The 12,360-nt window shown below is 34.3% G+C and overlaps 1 pseudogene across 1 annotated transcript; it reads right to left on the bottom strand.

Moving 5' to 3' along the window:
- LOC149183339 (TORTIFOLIA1-like protein 4) lies at positions 1–8,308 on the bottom strand (annotated as a pseudogene). Its single transcript, XR_016256786.1, has 4 exons — positions 7,193–8,308; positions 3,204–3,303; positions 1,703–2,292; positions 1–409 (listed from the first exon to the last, which is right to left on the bottom strand). The product of XR_016256786.1 is annotated as a TORTIFOLIA1-like protein 4 (transcript).
- Between the last annotated feature and the right edge of the window lie 4,052 nt (positions 8,309–12,360).

Raw genomic sequence — 12,360 nt, 5'->3', positions numbered from 1 at the left:
CTCTAATATAGGCTTCTGAGAGCTGTTTGAAATAGACTCGATACTCTCTTTCCTTGAAGCCCCTCTAATATCTGCCAAGGGGTTCACTATAAAACCACCATGCATGCCTTTATGCCTCTATTATCTGGGTTATCTGTTGTTCCTCCAAATTTACTCAAGGATGACACATCAGATGTTGCAATTCTTATGGCTACATATCTTCCATAACTTTTCCTCCAAAACTTGGAGCTTAAAATTTGTACCAGAGAACTTACAACATGTACTTTAACCTGCCACCTTCAATACTAGAATTAGACAGCCTACCTATAGATACAACTAGATCCTGAGCCATTTCATCAACAATCCATTCTAAACCATGAACCCTTGATTCTAAGGATCGCATACCTTCTTGTGAGCTTCCTATAAAATTCTGGCACAAAATAAAAAAGTTGTCAATTACCAGAGATTTCAAAGACAAGAGACTGCAAAAGAAATTAGGTAAAGGTGCATTTCACAAAACTCTAACTACAACAGTGATAGTGCATTTCTATTTTCAAAGGTTTGCCATCAGTGTCATGGTATGCACTCACATACAAGATACAATATTGGCTGCTATTAAAGAATTGTATAGTCTGCATTGGTGGAAACTATCTTAAGGAAGCAATGAGGGATGAACATATCATCAGAACATAAATGCTGTCCTCGTATTCTATGGAAAGAAGAGCCAAAAACTTAATAGAAGATGTTCCCGAAAAACTATGTGAACAGATAAACATTCAAAACAAGGCAACACGCAAGATCTTTCAAGCTATATCAATAAAGAACACAGGTCACAGGATGTGAAGGACGAAACATGTTGAGTAATGATTGAACAGATGATGTGAAACCTCTTTCTTGTGCGACTTGCAAGCCAACTCATGCATAATGATGAGACATAATGCAATGATGGATCGTTAGATCCAGAAAGAAGCATAATCATATTGTATGCAGAACAAGAGAAAAGGGAGCTTCAAAACAAACATAATGCAGAATGGTGAAAAAGATCTGCTAGACATCATCCAGGAGGATAGAAAGGCTAAAACATGCCAGTATATGGAGGGTTACTAGAAAGTTGCAAGGTGAGGTTAGTGCAATAACGTCTGTAGCCCCCATTTGCCACTCTACTTAATTTTGGGTGGTAAGAGCATGTGGTATATTACCAACATGAGAAAGAATGTTACTAAACCAAAAGCAAGAACCACAAAACAAATGCAAGGTTAGCTTACAGTGAAAATGACTGAAAAGATAGGCCTGCAATTTAAAATAAAAGTACTGTGCAACATGTGCTTAAAATCCATGTGATGACAATGGACATTTTTGCTAAACATAGATTCAAATTGTACACTGAAATCATGCATCCACAATTTCAATATACCATACAATCCTGCTGCTGTGATATCTACATTTTGACTGAGAACTGAGTGAACTAATTTGTCATCATCTATTTTCAAAAACTGCAAATAAAACACATTCAGCAAGCATGAGAATTGACAGTCATGACCATTGTTCACCTCTGATTGAAAGGAAATCAGATATAAACTGAGGAGCAATGCCTGATGTTGGAAAACATTTTGGAGACTAGCAGTTGACTAGGTTTCAAAATGATACTTGTATTGGTTGTAACTTTGAACATCTCCCAACTGAAAGGATCTTTAATCTGAAAATCAAGTGTATAATAAGATACCTTAATAAGCTCCAACAAGCTGGATTGATAGTTTTTTATCTGAAAATTTTGTTTCTGAATCAGAGCCACATCATTTGCATCATGATTATTGCATTGATTTGTATAACCATCGGTGCTTGTAGTGTTGGTTTTTTGCTGCTCATTGGAGCAGCAATCCGTATGATGCTTTACACCTGAGGTTTGGTCGATCATGATACATTTCGTCAACATCTGAAGTCTGGGAATCTCCATCTTTTCTACTGTTGTTGAGTCTTGATATCCCCCAATATTTGAATTTGAATCTCTCCTATCCCTCCCTTTAGTGGGGGCATTTGTATTGTAACTTTTGGCAAAATCTTCACCAAAAAAAACTTGTTTTTGGTTGGACTTGGGGAATGTTTACCTCAAACTTTAATCATTTACCTTCCTATTTGGGAATGAGGGATTTGTCTTTCTGTGAGGATGAGTTCTTTTTTCTGTGCTACTAATAGAAATGGTATCAGATGGAGATCTACTGACAACAAAATTATTTTTTGTCAAAGATACAGAAGCAGGCTTATAAGAATGGGAAGGCTTGAGACCCACTGATAAATGGCCAGCATACATATTTTCTGCAAATTGTAAGCAAACTGCTCAAATAAGAACAAGCATTGATATCTAAAAAATAAAGGTGAATCCTAATCATTGTGACTTGACAGCAATAGTTGCAACCTTTTTGCTAAACCAATTTGTATATATCTATAAGAAAGAAGAGGAAGATCAGCCACTAGCAAATCACACTTAATCAAATTGCTATGGTAATCTGACTAACAGAAAATAAATAAATAAATAAAATATATATATATATAGAAAAAAAAAACATGTAATATGACAAAAATGTCCCAAAAATTGTAAACATATCTTCTTCCAAAAGGTTTAAAACCCAATGCATCAGAAAATCTGTAAACCCCAAAATGTTGATAAAAGTATCCATTTGCAAAGCAATATAACAACTTATGTCTACCAAAAAACATTGGAAAATTACAGGAAAGCAACCTTGAAGATGAACTTAACTGTTACAAAATACACAATCTCAGGAATATTACTGAAAAGAAAGGACTGGAACTACTACAACATAAGGTCAAGGAAACATCTTAAGTTTTAACTTAATAATCTCAACAAATTACATAATAATATCTCCAAAAAGAATAGAACTATCAACACAAAATCTACATACACCTAGATATTCTATGGTCATCAAGAAAATACATGCGACAAAATCCTGATAAAAAGCTACTTCAAGAAAGCAATATGACCACAATAAAAGGACAAACACTGCAGGCAAACAATTCATGAAAAGATTACGAAAGATTAACATAATAGAAATTCACAACCAAACTACCTTCAAAAAGTTTATGTTCCTATTAGCAAAACCAAAAAAATGTGTTCAAATACAAGAATACTGGATAATCCCTGCTGGGAAAATCTGTACCACATCACAACAAGCTATATGAAAAATTGCTTGGGGAATTCAATGATTTACCTTTTACAAAAGATTCAGGTGATGGTAAATGCCCATCAGAATCTGGAATGCTCCTCCAAGCTTGTAAAGTCTGAATGACAGAATCACGAACTGGTTTGACCTAATTCAAGAATTTCAAATGCCCAGTTTAAAACAAGAAAACCAGAGCAACAAAGGGAAGTAACAATAAAAACCTAAACTACATTTCCAGCTCTGAAGTAGAAATTACAGATATTGGCCATGATAAGAAGTTCCAGATGCCACTGAGCATGAAAAACTCAAAACAAATACTCAGAAAACAACATCTATTCAACCATAATAAAATAATAACAATGATGATAATAATCTAATGACATCCCTACAAGGAGCAGGAAGAGCCAAGGTGCAAATAGGATTATATTGCGGAGCCAAGCCCTGTATCCAGGTCATGCCTCCTAAAATAGGAGGTCCTTCAAGGATGTTGAGAAATCTTCCACTGACCCTCGACCACAGGCAGGAAGATTCACAGCAGGCCTTGACATCTTCTCTGTTGCACTGAGCATAGCCTTATTTGGTTTTAGCATTCTTCATTTTCATGTAATCTTTACATTTTCTTTTAGCTAGCTACTTTGACTTTTATTTGTCTTTGTTAATATTACCTTAGTTGCTGCTATTGCACTCCCACTATTTACTGGCACTGGATTGGCTTTCCAGTCCCATTGACCTACTTATTTGATCATTCATTGGACATTAATACTATTATATTATCTTATCTATCTTATGCAGAGAATATGGATTCAATCCTGATTCTGAAAATCTCATCTAAAAAGGCCTGGACTAACATCAAATCCTAGAACGAAGATGCTTTGATCTCCTGTTTCAAAGGACTCTGGCCAATTGTCAATGCCCTTATGGATCGGATCTCTTCCACCTCATCCAAAGATATCTTGGTAAGATTGTGTGGCAAGGTTTTCTTTTTGTGTTCCATTTTGAAAACATAGAAGACGAGGGCCCAATTCTAGAGAGAAGACCTCTTCCTGAGTTCCTGGGTCCTGGAATTCAACCCCGCTAGTGTGACTTTGCGCAAGATTTCCAAATCTAACACTTCACATCTTGGAATAACAGAGTAAATAGGCAACTATGTAGCTCCAATTGATCTAACTGTTCTATAGGACCTCATCTCTTAAAATTAAAACTGAATTTAAATTGAGAATTGATCTGAGAATTTTGGTTTGTGTGAGATAACAGATGATGCAATACTTCAACTTCTCAGATTGATTACTGATTTTAATCCAAGATAGGAAAAAAAAATCGAAAATAGGTCCTAGTTCTGGTAGAGCAGGCCTCTTCCTAAATCCAGTCACCCAGCATCCCAAAATTCAGTCACCCAGCATCCTAAAATTCAAGTCTCGCCATCCCCCCTAGTTTTGGCAAGACTGTCATAACTAACACTTCAACTCTGTCAAGAGGAGGTCATGGAGAAAATAAGCAACTCTATAGCTCTAATTGTTTATGTTTATCTTTAATTTTTTTAAGTTAGAGATCTACCTGGTCTTTAGGGACCTCTTCTCTCAGAATCATAATTGAATTTAGTCTGAGAATTCATCAAAAATATTGGTTTTCTAATTAAGGTTTTGATTTTGTTGTAAAAAGGTTCAGTTTAATCACTATATTAGATAATGGATGGAAGGTAACACAACAACTTCATTGTTCATATCTGTTGTGGGCCCATCGAGTAGAGAAGCTGTTCTAGACTCATTGCCTGCTTCCCTAATTATTTAAAATGAATGGCAGAAAAGTGTATTTACATAGATAGAATGAATGAAAGAGTGACCAGTTAATCACCCTGGGCTCCTATGGGAAGAGGAGGTCCAAGAGAAAGTAGGCAACTCCATAGCTCCAATTGTTTGTGTTTATCTTTGGTATTTTTTAAGTTAGGTATCTTCCTCTTCTCTTGGATTCAAAATTGAATTTGATTTGAGAATTGATCAAAGACGTTGGGTCTTAAAATTTTGTTTCCGTTTCTCGGCTATGAAATTTCCTAACTCATTTTGGTTTTTGTGGGATAAAATATGTTACAACACTTCAACTCTTCGGATTGAGTTTAATCCAAGATAGGAAGATAATTTTCTAGTAGAGCAGGCCTCTTCCTGACTCCTTCGATGTCAATCCAACTACCATGACTTTTGTCTCCTAGTGCCAAGATTGTCAAGATTGTCGAGTTTTTAAGATTTTGTTTAAAGTTCGGTTATGAAACTTTCTCGCTCATTTTGGTGTTTGTGGGATAAAAGATGCTGCAGCCTGCAATACTGCAATAGTTTTCAAATTTTTATTTGTATGTTTTGTTTTGAAATTCGCATTCACTTTTCCATCATTGATCAGAAAAGGCCAATGTCTGATAGGGTGTTCATATAGGGGTTATTTTGTGAGATTTCAGAAAATAATTGTTTTCAGACACTATTTTAAATCAGCTACCATAGAATTTTCTGATAAGTGCTGGAAAACTTATGTCTACCATCTATCAGATTCATGCGGTGTTTTGACAGGAATTATTTCTCCAAGAAATTCTAGAAAATAGATTTTCTCTAAATATTATTTTACTGCAGCTACTAAAAGTTTTCTCACCTAAGTGTGGAAGAACTCGTGCTTAACATTGATCTGATTCTGATATTGCTCACTTTGCCAGAAAAGTGAATGTCCATTACAAAACAAACTGTTAAATAAAAGATAGCAAAACCACTTTCAGCAGTAATCAGATTTAGAACAAGAACAATGGTCAGTTTTCTAACCATTGCATTAAAAAGAAAATCTGATCGGAAAGTGATTTTCTATGTGAACACTGCATCAAACATTGGTCCAGTATTGAAAGGAAAACAGACAATGTTTAGATTAGATAGCTTTCAGACATAACAGTTACTTTCTGATCATTTCCTGAAAAAAGAAAAATCCAACAATGATCGCAAAGTGATTTACTATGTGAACACAGCATCAGACATTATTCCTGCATTGATCAGAAAATGTCCAATGGCTGTATCAGATAGATGTCGGACATAACAGAGACTTTCCGACCATTGCCAGAAAAACAACAATGAGAGGAAAGTGATTTGCTTATGAACACCAGATCAGAGATTGGCTTCAACAATGAGTGGAAAGTGATTTGCTATATGAACACCAGATCAGACATCGGTCCAGCATTGATTGAAAAATCACCAATGACTGAATTAGATAAATGTTGGACATAATGGTCAATTTCTAATCGCTGCCCGGAAAAGAAAATTCAACAATGATCAGTAAGTGATTTTGCTATGCAAACACAGCATCAGACATTGGTTTAGCACTGATTGGAAACTTACCAATGTCTGAATTGGATAAATGTATGCCATAAGTTCTCCCACAATTGTTGGAAGACTTTTGAAGAAGCTGCCTTACACTTGTTGGAAGATTTTTACGGTAGCGGCATTACACTTGTTGGAATATTGCTACAGTAGCTGCCTTAAAACTTTTACAGTAGCTGCATTACACTTGTTGGAATATTGCTACAGTAGCTGCCTTAAAACTTTTACAGTAGCTGCATTACACTTGTTGGAATATTTTTACAGTAGCTGCCTTAAAATAATGTCAGAATATAATCATTTTCCAGAACTTATGAGAAAAATAATCCCCTTCTAAACATCCTATCAGTTTTGAAATTTTCTAGTTCATTTTGGATCTTGCGGGATTAAAAATGTTGGAATACTTCAACTTCGTCTCAGCACATGAAGCCTAAAGTCTAAAAGAAAGAAAAAAACAAAACAAAAAAAACAAAAACCAAACCAGCTGAATAGACAACAAATACAATTCATTCTACAAATCTTTCCATCACAAGAAACCAAAAATAAAAAATAAAAATAAAAATTAGTAACAATTTAAACATTGCATCAGCTCAAACCAGAATGAAAGGGGAGACACATGATCGATGACAATCTCAACAAAATTGAGCAGCCCGTGGCATAAACAATTAAAGCAAGAGAAGAGCTTAAATATATGCCAACCTTATCAAATCGACAGGATTCAAGAGAAGCAATGCAGGATGACTTGAAAGGCGAAAGCAGAGGAGGCCCAATGTTCGATGCCATGCGACAGAAAGCATCCGATGCAGCCCTTCTGGTGGCCCAATCGTTACTCCGCAACGCCTCTTGCATCGACGGAATAAGAACACTCAACGCCTGTTGCGTCGACGCCCCTCCGGCCTCTATTACACTGCCAACCAAAGACAACAACGCCGCTTTCCCCATAAAGTTCGGATTCCCCAGAAGCTTCACAATCCTCGGCAGAAGCCTCTGAAGAAGCCCCGGCAACTGAGGATCCGCAGAGTTGTCAATAGCTCTCGACAGGCACAACGCAGAGCCGACCTGCAAATAACGATTCTGCTCACCGATAGCTTCCCAGAAAGGCTTCACAAACGCAGAAATCGACGAATTCGAGTTTGTGATCCTCGACGCCATGACGCCGATTGCATCCACGCAGGCATCGCGGACATTGGAATCGGGGTCCTTCAGGCGACGGACAACATTGCCCACCATTCTTAACAGGTGGGGCGACAACGAATCGCCGTGGGCATCGGCCATCGTGGCGAAGAGCTTCACGCATTCTTTCCTCACAGTGCTCTTCTGCTGAGAGTCGGTGTCATAGAGACACGACAAGAAGGGGGAAAAGCCATCCGAATTCAAGCTCCGAGCAACGCTTTCGAGCTCTGCTGAAGCAATCGTGTATGTGTCTCGATCTGATAACTTGTTGATTGCTCCGATTACTCGCTGTCTGAGCCGGTGCGTTGCCTGTTGGTGGCTCACCTGCTTGCCAATGCTGCTGCTTCTGCCTGATCGCGCCTGCGCCATTTTTTTTGTTTCAGAGGCCTCAATCGATCGATGCCTTCTGACCTTAAATAATCAAAAATTAGATCAAAAATTAGCCACTCCAGGCCCAAATTAGCCTGGAGAATCCTCTCCACGCAATAAATTTCGGGTTATGAATAAAATGTGGATCCATTTTCTTGGCAACCGGTACTCCAACCTTCTTGGCAGGCACGCACAGAGATTTGTAATCCGCTGGCCTCAATTAAGAGGGTGCGTTTTCCGCGAAATCGTTAAACCTTGTGCATCTTTCTGCCATCATATGGACACTATATATAGCGTTCGACATCTGGACCATCGCTATCATTCTGATCTGACGTAGGGTCGGTGGTATTAAATCGTGGGCAGCTACAACCCCATCGACGGACCAACACGGGGCTTATTTTTCATCATGACCGTCGACTGCCCCACCAATAGAAACGAGTACGAGACGTTAACCCCCCTGCAGCTAATCCCACGCATCGGAATTCGGTGGCTAAAAATCAATCTTCACCGTCAAGTAGCGTGTGGTTTTAACATCACGGTTGTAAGTTATCTTTGTACGTTACCCGACATTTATGTTGACGGTGGTCTCCGCCGTGCTAATTGACAAAAAGTGTGGGTGTCATTAAATATCGTGCATCTATTGTTTATCTGACGGCAGAAAACTCGTACTTTATTTATTAAAGGGTCTGAGTTGCAGGTTCTTTACGCTTGCGTGGTTTAATCTGCACGGTATGGACGTGACCGACATTGACACATTATCCGTTACTTACCATGCCGGTTTTCTGTGGGCGTGCAGTAAACGACGTTAGTACTAACGGAGACCACTTAACGCCGTTAGCACGAACTACTTTTACCGAAAAAGCGTCATGGAAATGTGAGTAAGTTGATTCGTTATGATTCAGATGCACGGGTAAGAATGTGGGCGCTTTTTCCGCTTCCATTCTTTTGATAAATACAAAAGGGTGAATAAAATAAATTTCTTAGCTATAAAATAGTGGTTTTTATTTTTATTTGTTTTATTTATTTGACTGCCTTTTTGACCAAAAGTGTCCTATGTTACTAGTTTATTGGTTATGAACAAAATCATAAGCGTGTGTGATGATTGTGTATAAACGTAAATAGTAAATAATTAAATTATGATAATGGAAAATTTGTAAATGGTTTTAGTGAGCAATAAAAACATAACTTGATTAAGGAAAAGAGATATAATAAAGTTGAGTCGGTTAAGGTGGAGGTGGAGGTGGAGAAGGAAACGTCTTTGTATTTAGGTTAGGTGTGGAAGGAAGGAAATAGCCCACTATGATGTGTAATTTTGTTTGTCTCTTATCAAAGTTTAAATTTTGTTCATATTAGCAAAAAAAAATTAAAAATCTAGAATAATAATAATAACTATACAAAACATTTAAATTTGCATGCGAAGAAATTGGATCCCTCTCGACTCATGTTAGATTCGTATGTAAGATAGATCTATATTGTTATCTAAGTTTGCAAGGAAATTAGAGCAAAGAGGTTGGGTGATTAATTCGCTTTATTCTTACACTTGTGACATTTAGTACTTTTACCAATTAGAAATGTATTAGATGACCAAGTCATTGGTCACTTAAGATGTGGAATTAGCCAAATTGAAACTCCAAAACATTTATCACACAATTCATATTTTTCAAGGAAAATTTAAAATAGTGTGCAAAGGAGTATTTGGAATTAGCATCATAATAACTCTAATTGATGAAAAAGTAAAAAAAATAGCCAAACAAAAGGCTCCCAAGACTTAGGGACCTTTACAGATCTTATAGTGATTACATACCAATCTCCCATAACTAACCATAACAATACATGTAAAAGCTAAGAAAAAAATCATCATTCAAACTTTTGTAGATCTCATAAATGATTACATACCAATCTTCCATATTAACAAGTAACAATACATACAGGCTAAGTAAAATACCATCATGGAAATATTTGTAGAGGAAAGTCCTCTTATCCATAACACTTAAAGCTATTCCTTATTTTATGTTTTTTGCTTTTATATATTTATGATAGTAGTGAATTATAATCAAATTGTAATAAAATACCATCATGGAAATCTTTGTAGAGAAAAGTTCTCTTATCCATAACACTTAAAGCTTATTCCTTATTTTATGTTTTTTGTTTTTCTATATTTATGATAGTAGTGAATTATAATCAAATTGTAATAAGACATTTTCCTTTAAACAAATTTCAAATTTCAGATAGGTTTTTCTAATTTAACAGAAAATGTGGTTTGGACAGGGCAAACCTCCACTTGAATTAGTGTGTTTTTTTAACAATTTTGTTCCTACGTCTAATCCTAAATCTATAAATTGACATGAATTAAGATAATAAATTATAATTTCACATAATAAATAATAGCTTTGTATTTAAAAATTTTGATTTATTTTAAAATGATATTAATATTGAAATTTTAAAATATTAAATGTATTAAAAAATATTTTTTAATTTATTTAGTATAGTAATTTTAATTAACCATAAAGAAATTGAATTTTTTTATTTCTCAATTAAATTAATGACTAAGTTTGGAGTGTTAGTTTAATTAGTTGAGTTTTTTTTTGTTAAATCACCTTGTAAATGGGAGATCACAAGGTCAATTCTCCTCAACACTCTCGATGTTAGGTTTTGGTGATAAATTGGCAGGATGTGATCCCTTTAAACAAACTTCTTAGATTTTTCTTAAAAAATAATGACTAAATTTTATAATTAAAAGAATTATGATTTTTTAACATTTTGAAATTAAGTGAATATTTTTAATAAATTATAAATCGATTTTAAACTATTAAATCAAAAATCTTAAATAATACATCCATCCATCCAATATATATATATACCAACCTTAGTCCACCACGAGGGAAACTAGATATGTTGATCCATATAAAAAGATAATGAGTTTTAACAAAAATAAACGAAACAACAATCATATGATAATGAGACGACATGCTACAATAGAAGAACAACTTAACATCCAAGTCAAGTTGTCACTGGAGCAAGGTCCTTCGAAATAATTCCAGCTACCTTGAATTCACATTGGATATGTTTCTCTATGTGTGCCAAGCAAGCATACACTCTCTCGAGACATGATTGTTGTTACCAACATTGGATGTGTTTCTCTATGTGTGACATGATTGTTGTTACCATTGTGCCCTCTCGATATCATTCACAAAAGAAATTATGTCATTCATTTCCCTATGTTTCTCCTTTAATACTCATCTTATAACATCTTCTACTGCCAATATAATGTGGATTTACCCTAATATAACCAAAATCAAAAAAGAAATTTAAAAATAAATATAAACATAAAAATAAATAAATAAAATTTATTAATATATAAATTTTCAAAATTAATTTCATTATAAAAACAAATATATCCAACTATTCCTAATTAGTATAATAAATAATCTATAAATTTATTTTATATATAGAGAATAGTAAACTTTTCATTGTAAAAATATTTTGCAATTAAAAAATTATGACTTACTTTTTTTATATTTTCAAGATTTATGATTAGATTAAAATAATTATTTAATACACCTATTCTATGAATGTAGTAATTACTAATTTCCAAAATCTATAAACCAAATAGAAACATATAAATTATAATATTTAAATTTTATTACAAATATATTCAACTATTTTTAAGAATTAAATAAATATATTATAATGATTGAAAAAATATTATTAAAAACCATGATGGATAAAATATATCTCAGTATCATAATAATTATAAAGTTATGTTTAATTTCTAAAGGAACAAATATCCAAAAAAAAATGGAACATTGTGTAGATTTGGTTTAGATTTGCTACGCAGTTTTAAAAATATGCATGGTTAAAAAAATACCCTTTATATCAATATCATTTAATATATTGATATGATAGGTGTTTGTGAGAATTTTTTTGCGCATAAAATATTAATTGATTTCTTGGTTTCGTGGTTGACCACGGTGGTAGTCCTCCTCCAAAGATGTTACAGAAATATAAATGTTAAAGTGGTTAGAGTTAGGCATAAATTTGGAGTGAATTAAGAGAATACACTTTTTATTTGCCTTTTTAAGAGTATTATAAGTTGATTATTTAAAATAATTCTTTCCTTTAAATAAGGAATGATTTATTTTATAAATATAATATATAGTAGTTTGGAGGAAATTGGCAAGGTATTTTATTATTATTTTTTTTATTATTATAAGAGTATTATAAGTTGATTATTTAAAATAATTTTTTCCTTGAAATAAGGAATGATTTATTTTATAAATATAATATATAGTAGTTTGGAGGAAATTGGCAAGGTATTTTATTAT

Source organism: Pinus tabuliformis, chromosome 3_2, assembly GCF_031772625.1.
Source record: "Pinus tabuliformis cultivar Carrire ecotype Pingquan chromosome 3_2, CPIR1, whole genome shotgun sequence".
Lineage (NCBI taxonomy): Eukaryota > Viridiplantae > Streptophyta > Pinopsida > Pinales > Pinaceae > Pinus > Pinus tabuliformis.
This window is presented reverse-complemented; position numbering and strand designations above follow the sequence as displayed.